Source organism: Etheostoma spectabile, chromosome 23, assembly GCF_008692095.1.
Source record: "Etheostoma spectabile isolate EspeVRDwgs_2016 chromosome 23, UIUC_Espe_1.0, whole genome shotgun sequence".
Lineage (NCBI taxonomy): Eukaryota > Metazoa > Chordata > Actinopteri > Perciformes > Percidae > Etheostoma > Etheostoma spectabile.
Window position 1 is genome coordinate 10,096,735 of NC_045755.1, and position 8,485 is coordinate 10,105,219.

Genomic DNA, 8,485 nt, shown 5'->3' on the forward strand with positions numbered 1-8,485 from the left:
GGGGGGCGCTTGGGTGAGGGATGTGGAGAGACAGGGCGTATGGATGGATGGATTGATTGATGGAAAGATTATGAGTGCCAAAGGGGTTTGAGTTGGAAAGAGAAACAAAGAAAAGCTGGGATGGATAGGCAAAGATCTTGTAGGCAGAAGAGGAGGAGTTAAAGGATTTTTGTGAGAGAAAGAGCAAAAGGGTTTTGATTGGAAGTTTGTTAGCAGAGATGGAGTAAGAGGATTTGTGTGAGAGAGACACAAAAGTTTCATTCATTGAAATTCCAAGAGTGACTTTGCATCTTGCAGCATCATGCCTCAGAAACAGCTGCCTGAAGAAACAGGACAGAACCCACCCCACTGTGCTCCTTAGTTTACTTTACTGCATCTCTAGGTGTTTGCCTGTAGTCTTAAAGTACTGCTTTAAAAAACAAAAAAAACAAAGTCATTCTCCCACAGTTTTTTGTACCATCTTTTGTTTGCGTTCAGCTGCAACATGAAAATGAGCACATCAGTGGGCTTGTGCTGCTGAGCAAGTCATCGGTCACGTTTTTTAATCTTTTGCTTCATTTTTTTTTTCTCTTTCTCTTTTCCTCTTCTCCTTTTTGTATCTCGCTTTTTTTGCTGTATGCGGATTTCGTTCTCACTGTTGACACTTAGTTCTGATGACACTGCATCCCTCTGATCTGCCAGTCGCCCTATGGGGCATTGTACCGCATGTTTGTGTGTCTGTAGGGTTTGAGCATGCCTGTGCTTTGAAACGTGTGGTTGTGTATGTGTGACACTCAAAGAGTCTGTTTCTTGTCACATCAATCACCGTGTTGCTGTGTCAGCTGAACCTGCTCTCTCTCTGTATCCTCCTGAAACATCCTGCTTGGGGAACAGCAGTTGGGTTTGGACGAATTTTGCAATCTCTTCTCCTGTTTTTTGAGTGGCCTGCTAACACTGTTAATATTCATAGTTTTTAGTTTACCAATTCTACAATTTCTGAATTCTTTCAGAACTGAGTACAGGGCTTGGGAAGTCATCAGATGATATCTGAACACCCTCATAGGAAACTGCATTGTGCTTATGTTCAACATTTAAGATATGTCATGGGGTACCCTCATGTTGGATCAGTAACACTAAAATGTGTAAGTGGATCTGTATTATTGCATTTCTGGTTTGTAACAGCAGCAGTTTAATGTGATAGTTAAACTGAATATTCGTCACATGAGATCTCGCAAGATTCAAATATGAAGAGACTTCTCGTCAAGGTAAAAATTGTCTCGCGGTGGCCAGGTTGGTTATATATAGAGGTTTATGCCTAGATGCAGAGGTCCAGGGTCCAGTGCATGTCTTCCCCCACTCTCAACTCTTTTTCACCTAGCTGTCCTGTCCATTAAAGGCAGAAAAGCCCCCCCAAAAAAAAAAAATATATATAGATCTTGTGATGTCTCTCACAAGTGCAGACCAGCAGCCAGCCTGACCTGGTTGGTCTTATAAAACATCTGGCCTTGAGGATGAGTCTGGCTTGGACCTCTAAATTAGCATAGATGATACCAAGCCCCAAATATTACTCAGAGTTCACTTTTGCAGAGCGGTCGCAGAGTTGCTATTGTAAAAAGCTGCTGGTAAAACCCAGCCTTGGAACGTTAGAGGGTAAAGCCGCTCTCTCTCTCTCACTTGTGCCAGGCACACACATACTGTGCATGCATGCAGGCGAGCAGGCAGGTACGCACGCACGCACGCACACACGTACGTACGCACGCACGCACGCACACACACGTTGCACTGTTCAGTTCCGTTGTGTATCCACTGCCGCAGTGTCCATGCTTTCTCAAAGTCTTCTCTGTGTCTTTAGCTGACTCTCGGACGTCCCGGTGTTGGAATCCCTTCCAGTAAAATAAAGTCGCACTTTACACTGTCAGCTGTCAGCATTTTAACCCTATATAAGCCAGCTAGCATTAACAGCGGTAGAAAATTGTACCTGCTGTTTGTTAACTAGCGTCACGCCCTAGGCTGTTTTAAAAATTGCACCTTGATTCATTTTTTATTTCAACCGGTTGTAATCTTTACACATTTAAATTGATTTTTAACCAATTCACGTTACATCCCCAGTCATGATCTTTTTTTCTGAAAGACATTAACATAAGAAAAGAAAACTGATGTTCTTGATAATGTAAAAGATGTGTCCAAGCTATGTGCCTTTGTGTGTTTGAGTGTGTTTATGCGCTGGGATCAGTCAGCCTTCCTGAAGCGTACTCTTTCTCTGGTTATTATCTGCTCTTTCCTATGAAGCAACTAAAGCTGTAGAAAGCTGAAGATTGCCAGCTGTAAGTCTGCGGGCAGAGATCTTTGTCACTCAGCCCCCTGTCGCTGTCTCTTTATGTATCTCTCTGTCTCTGTCCTTGCCCTTCAACTCCCTATCACTATCTGTTCCTCTGCCTTATTGCTATTATTCAAAGAGACAAATAGGAAAACCACAAAGTAGCAAGCTGTCATCCTTTATTAGAAATGGGCAGGTGTTGCAAGACCAAATATCCCAAAAGGAAGCCTCATACCTCAGCCTTTACTTTTCTTATTTTCACTTATTATGCTGTCATTGGAAAACAAAATGTACATGTCAACTGACCAGTAATCAGATGTTTTTAAAGCCATACGAAAGTATCCTTATTGTAGGGATCACAGATTAGGTCGCCTGTCATCATTTTATATTTATTCCAAATAATGTCACAGTGACCTAGTTTATACTTGCGCATTAAAAATGAGTGATAAAGTCTTACTGTATATTGGCAAAGACAAATTCATAGTTCACAGGAATTTATAGTAGGACAATCCACTATATTATTTTGGCTTGAAATAAAATATAGCAGTGACCTTTTATCATTACTGCTCTTCTTATTTGGCAACACACTGAGAACTTATGTTTAAAAAAAAGAAAGTGAAACTTGATACCAATTCAGTACTCCTGAGTGCTGCCTTAAAAGCTTAGTAACTTTACATCTTGGCATTAATATGAGATGAAGCGGCAGTACGTTATTGACAGAGATGTCTCTTCCCAGACTAAACCCCATTTCAAGCGGCTAATATTGACCTGTAAAAAGGCAAACTGACTGAAAATAAGCGCTTATGATGTGGCAAATCTGATGTGCTCTGAAATCATTTACCGCTGGTGTTGGCCCCGCTGAAGTGTCCTTGAGAGAGACGGTGTATCTCTACCAGCTCTGGGCATGCACTGACGGCTGACGGTGGGGAGGATGTTTTAGGTCACCAAACCTGTGTACGTCGCCTCACTCCCAAACACTCAACAGCAAGAAACATTTATAGCCAAGCTGTGACAAAGCTGCCAAGAGACGTTGCTAATTATTTTTTAAAGAAGCGTCCTTGTACTGCATTTGTAAATTCTCACAGATGATGATAGAAATGTAAATGTGGCTCCAAACAACAGTTACAACAAGCTTGGTATGTGTTGCCTTGCAAAGCACCTTCATAAATAACTTATTATAGCTTCTATTTATACCCTGTTCATTTAACTCATTACTTGTTTTTGTTTTTTTGCACTATTGGATTCATTTCTCTAATTCTGCAGGCTATTTCTTTTTCTGACATTTTTCTGTGCCTTTTTCTTACCATCCTCTTACTTTTTTATACCAAGCACTTCTTCAGCACTTTTAGTTCTTCCTAAATTTGTAATGTAAATAGTGAAGCTTATTCTACTGTTGCTGTGTCGCTTCATGAGAGAGTCCCTGAAATATAGATGTAAATGTTATTTTCGTGCCTCCTGTGGGTAAGTGAGTCAGATCGGGACACCTCTTTAAAACTCAGTTCCTAATTTATATTTTTATATTTTATATGTTACTTCACATTAGGGATTAGTAAACAACTTTGGGCATTCATTCCTATTTGATCGTTGTTCCTCCTGCATTCTTACCATCTGTCTCTCAGATGTACTTCACACAGCATTCCCGCAAGCCCCTGTTCCTCCTTCCTCTGTGAAGGACCTTTGCTTCAACTAAATATTCTGTACTTTGGGGAAAGAATGGAAAAAACACGGCAAGCCCTGTTATTTTTCTAAAAATAACCCAGCCATGCGGATGAGCTGTGTGATGCAGAGCATTTGACTGTGTGCATATGCATGTGCTCTGTGTGTGGTCATATGTTTTCTGTGTGGGTGAACATGTGTCCATAGCATGGAATATCTGCAGGTGTGTCTGCGGGGGGAAACATTGCATGACATTGCTGCAGAAGCCTACTGAAGGAGTGGGAACTTTTCTCGGCCTTTGTGTAACCTTGCAAGTAGCTTTGTTGTCTCTTGTTGGCGTCCTTACCATCTGCTGTACATGGCAGTCTGTTTCACCCTGTAAAAAGTACACAATGCTTTTTCATACAAGGCCGGATCCATTCTGTTTCCATGAGGTCTCCCCAGCTGTGCCTCAAACACATTTCATCTTTTGTTCACTAGCTTTAAAAAACTACCTGTACAGCAAAGTATCACAATATTTTCCACCGCAATAGTGTATTGACACACGGGCACCAAGTATCGATCTTGTATTGTATAAATTGCACATGAGATTAAAATGTGTTGGTCCTAGAATAATAAAAATCAATTGCTTTTTCAATCCACTCCCATTTTACAGCAATATTTATGATGTGAGATGAACAAATCTCAGCTACTAGGGCTGGGCACCGAACGTCGATACTTTTATGGTACCGAAAGAAATACTTCGATTCTATGAGTATCGAAAAATGATTTATCGTACGGTGCCAAATTTTGGATCCAAAAGCCTCTGAGCGCTTAAGCGCGGGCTTATCTGTCCTCTCTGCATATTGACAGAGAGCGGAGCTCGGCACACACGCGCGCAGAGGTGCGGACGGAGGAGCAAACTACGTCGGCTCTGCAGTTGTTTTTAGTCAAGGGAATCGCGACAATGCCCATGATGTGGTTTCAAGTGTGGTTACAGTTTTTCAAAAGTTTACGCAGACAGAGTTTGCTGCGATATGATATTAATGGCGAGGCAAAAGCAGTCGCGGTGCTGTTGTTTTACACTTCCTCTGAGACGAGCAGGCACAACGGTGGTGACTGACAGACAGGCTGAGGTTTTAAGGAAAGGCAACTTTATTTCTGCAGCACATTTCAGCAACAAGGCAATTCAGGTGCATTCCTTTGCACTTGTTGGTTCTCCATTAGTTCAATGTTGACAACAGCGCAGTCACCAAGTACACAATGTCTTTTATTTATTCATGATTTATAATATGTTCAAGTTGTGGCCAAAAAGTTTCTCTTTTTGTTAATTTTTAAAGTTCATAATTGTTTTAAATCACAAATAAGGTGGAAAATAAGTTTAGTGTTGTTTCGTGTTGATGTTGAAATGGATTTTTAAAACACATGGTATCGAAAAAAAAGATTTTAAATAGGGCTAGGTATTATATTGATATTATCAATATCGTGATATGAGACTAGACATCGTCTTTGATTTTGGATATTGTAATATCGGGATATGGCTTAAGTGTTGTCTTTTTCTGGTTTTAAAGGCTGCATTACAATAAATTGGTGGGATTTTCTGAACCAGTCAGACTGTTCTAGCTGTTCCATTACTTACCTTTACCCACAGATTATTTATTTTAATGCTAAGTGTGAAGATATTTTGTCAAAGCCTCAGCTGTCAACACTACAATAAGGCCGCTGTATTGATATCGAGGTATTTGGTCAAGAATATTGTGATATCTGATTTTCTCCATATCGCCCAGCCCTAATTTTAAACGATGCCCAGCCCTACAAACTACTGTATTGCAGTGCAACAGTATAATGGTCTGCACACTATTATAATAAATAGTTTCCTTGGTCCTTTGATATGTTCATAAATATTGATGGTTAGCAGCAGTAGGATTCGTCCCGATTCCAAGCTAAAGAGGCAAAATATTTCCACGATAAGGATGGCAGGTGGGAATGCAAACCAGGTTTGCTGAGTCGGCACGCTATTATAATTAGTATCTTCGGTTTCCTGATGCATTCTCATAAATATTTATGTCTGGAGGCAGGTGTACTGCAGGAGGCTTCAGAATGTTTCTCAGTGCCCAGTGGAGCTGAGCTACATTAAACTGGGCGTACACCAGTCTGATGGGTGCTGGTGGTAGGGGATGTATGTGAATCATCACCTTAGAAATGTGCATACACACAATTTATCTGCCTCTGCATATGTCTCATTGTTAAATTAATAAACACACACACACACACACACAATGACAGGGACAACAAGAGAACATTAAGTAAACCTAAGGCCATCTTTTTTCAGCTACCCGAAACATCAAAAGGTCACCTTGTGTGTAAATGTGGCTGTTGTGTACATGGTGTGCATGGACTACCTCCTTTAACACATACTGTAGGCACATCGGTGCAGTGTTTATATTATGTTTGTTTTTAATTCATCATCTTATTTGTCATTGGGAAGTCAGTCCTTCCAGTTCTACTTTCAATATTTAAACATAAATCCATTGGTGCCATTTTCATCTTAATATCTTACCAGCCAACCATCTTTTCACTTCAATAGAAGAAATAATGCCCTGCTTGATGTACATTATCCCACTGATGACATGACTACCTACCATGAATCATCTAGTATGAAGGTTATAATTTCTATTTTAATCAGTTTATACCATTCTGCAAAAATGAACTGTCTGCAGTAATGTCTTTTGGCACAAAACATCAATGGCTATTGTATTGTATTTACTTTGGAATTGAACAGGTTATGTAAAATAGGTGTAGAGAGGATACTGATAGCTTTAGACAGACAAAATGGATACATTGGACGCTCACAGGTATGCATTTATTCTTCTGAAACATTTGTTTTGCCTTTTGTATTTTAGGAAATAAATCCCCTTAATTAGTTCACAGGAGTTCAACAATTCCTTCTTGTAACAGGAAGTAGCCCTGGTCTCACCTGCTGATCAGCTTTCATTTGTTGATTCAGATTTCATTCACTTTCATCTTCATCAAAAAGAGATGTATACTAAACCGCCTATGAATGTTTGTCCACTAAAATATGTGAAATACTCTGATGAAGGCCAGTGAAGTGGGCTATTTCTTTGAACAGCTGGACTGAATAAATGTGTTTTTAACCAGAGATAGAGCTGTGCTATTTTGTACTTTCCTATTGTAAATGGATTGTTTATATGTCATCATGGCATCTGTTGAAGTTGAGTAAAATGGTACTGTGTAATGGTTATGAATTACATGCAGACGTCACATTAAGCTAATTTACTACAGTGAACAGCCTAGTGTGACGTCTAGATGTCGCACGCACCCACTCTTGAAAGCACTTTACTGAAACGGATTTCCTTTGCCTTCAAGTGAATATTTGTGGTCTTTGCTGGAAAATGTTATCTTTGGGGAATACATAAACGCACACACACAAACATGTCGAAGTAGGCAGTCCGGCTGAAATCGTGCTCAGCCAAGGGCATCTCCTTCCAGATGTCATGTTTGTGTGACCCCTGGATATTGTTTGTGTGTGTGTCTGTTGATGTGTGTGTGCTCGGGATACAGGCGTTGTTTCTCACATGATATTAATAAAAAGTGTCATATGTTGCAGCACATGGAACACCAGCACCCACCCGTCATACACACAGCATACCATGTGGTGATGTAATATGCAGGAAACCCATTTTAAAGTCAAATATTCAGCATTATCTGAGTAATGTGATCAATTTAGGGCTTCCCTAAACTTTAAACTCAACCTACTTTAGGATGTGTGGGATGAATTAATTTGAAAACACACCTCACACGTGTCACCTCATCTCTTAATGCTGTGTGTGCTAACATTAGAGATGCTTATTCTCTCTTGCCGCCTGTGTAGTGATTTTCTAGCCTGTATTTCCCCTCAATATTCAAAGCCAATTTGAATTAAACATGCTCAATTTAATATTCATTTCAAGTGAATTTTAGTTTGTAGTTTTTTTTTGCAACCATATCCCATGTGGGATTAGACATATCATTTTTGCTCTTTCTGCAATCAGTAATCATGAATAATTTGTGCTTTGCTTAAAATCTCTCCCTGTACCTTTCTTCAGTGTATCAGCTCAAAATCTGTTAGCTGACATCCATCAGGGTGATAGTTCTATCGGGGTCCACAAAATCTTCCTTCAGGCTGAGCAGAGACTGAAGAAGATTTGAGAGACACTGCAGGAGGGGAATTATAACCGGAGGTTTCTAATGAAATGTGCTATCAAAGTAAATGCTCTCTACTAAGCAAGATTACAACTTTCTAAATGTTCAGCTTGTGTTACTGAGGGGGGCAAGTGTGTGTGTGTGGGTGTGGGTGTGTGTGTGAGTGAGACACCTGCCTAATCTATGCATGGCTGGTGTCCATGTCCTCGATTGATGAGGCTGAGATTCATTGATTAATCCTGAAGGGCCTGTGGAGTTTGGGCAGGGATAACTGCGATTTTAGCACTATCCTGAAAGTTCTGTGTGTGTGTGTGTGTGTGTGTGTGTGTGTGTGTGTGTGTGTGTGTGTGT

At 40.3% G+C, this 8,485-nt stretch overlaps 1 protein-coding gene and 1 long non-coding RNA gene across 7 annotated transcripts in view; one reads left to right on the forward strand and one right to left on the reverse strand.

Moving 5' to 3' along the window:
- grm8a (glutamate receptor, metabotropic 8a) overlaps nucleotides 1-8,485 on the forward strand; it is a 311,638-nt gene that overhangs the window by 72,893 nt on the left and 230,260 nt on the right. The gene's annotated exons all lie outside the window — the stretch shown is intronic.
- LOC116672992 (uncharacterized) overlaps nucleotides 1-8,485 on the reverse strand; it is an 18,282-nt gene that overhangs the window by 9,082 nt on the left and 715 nt on the right. The window lies entirely within an intron of this gene.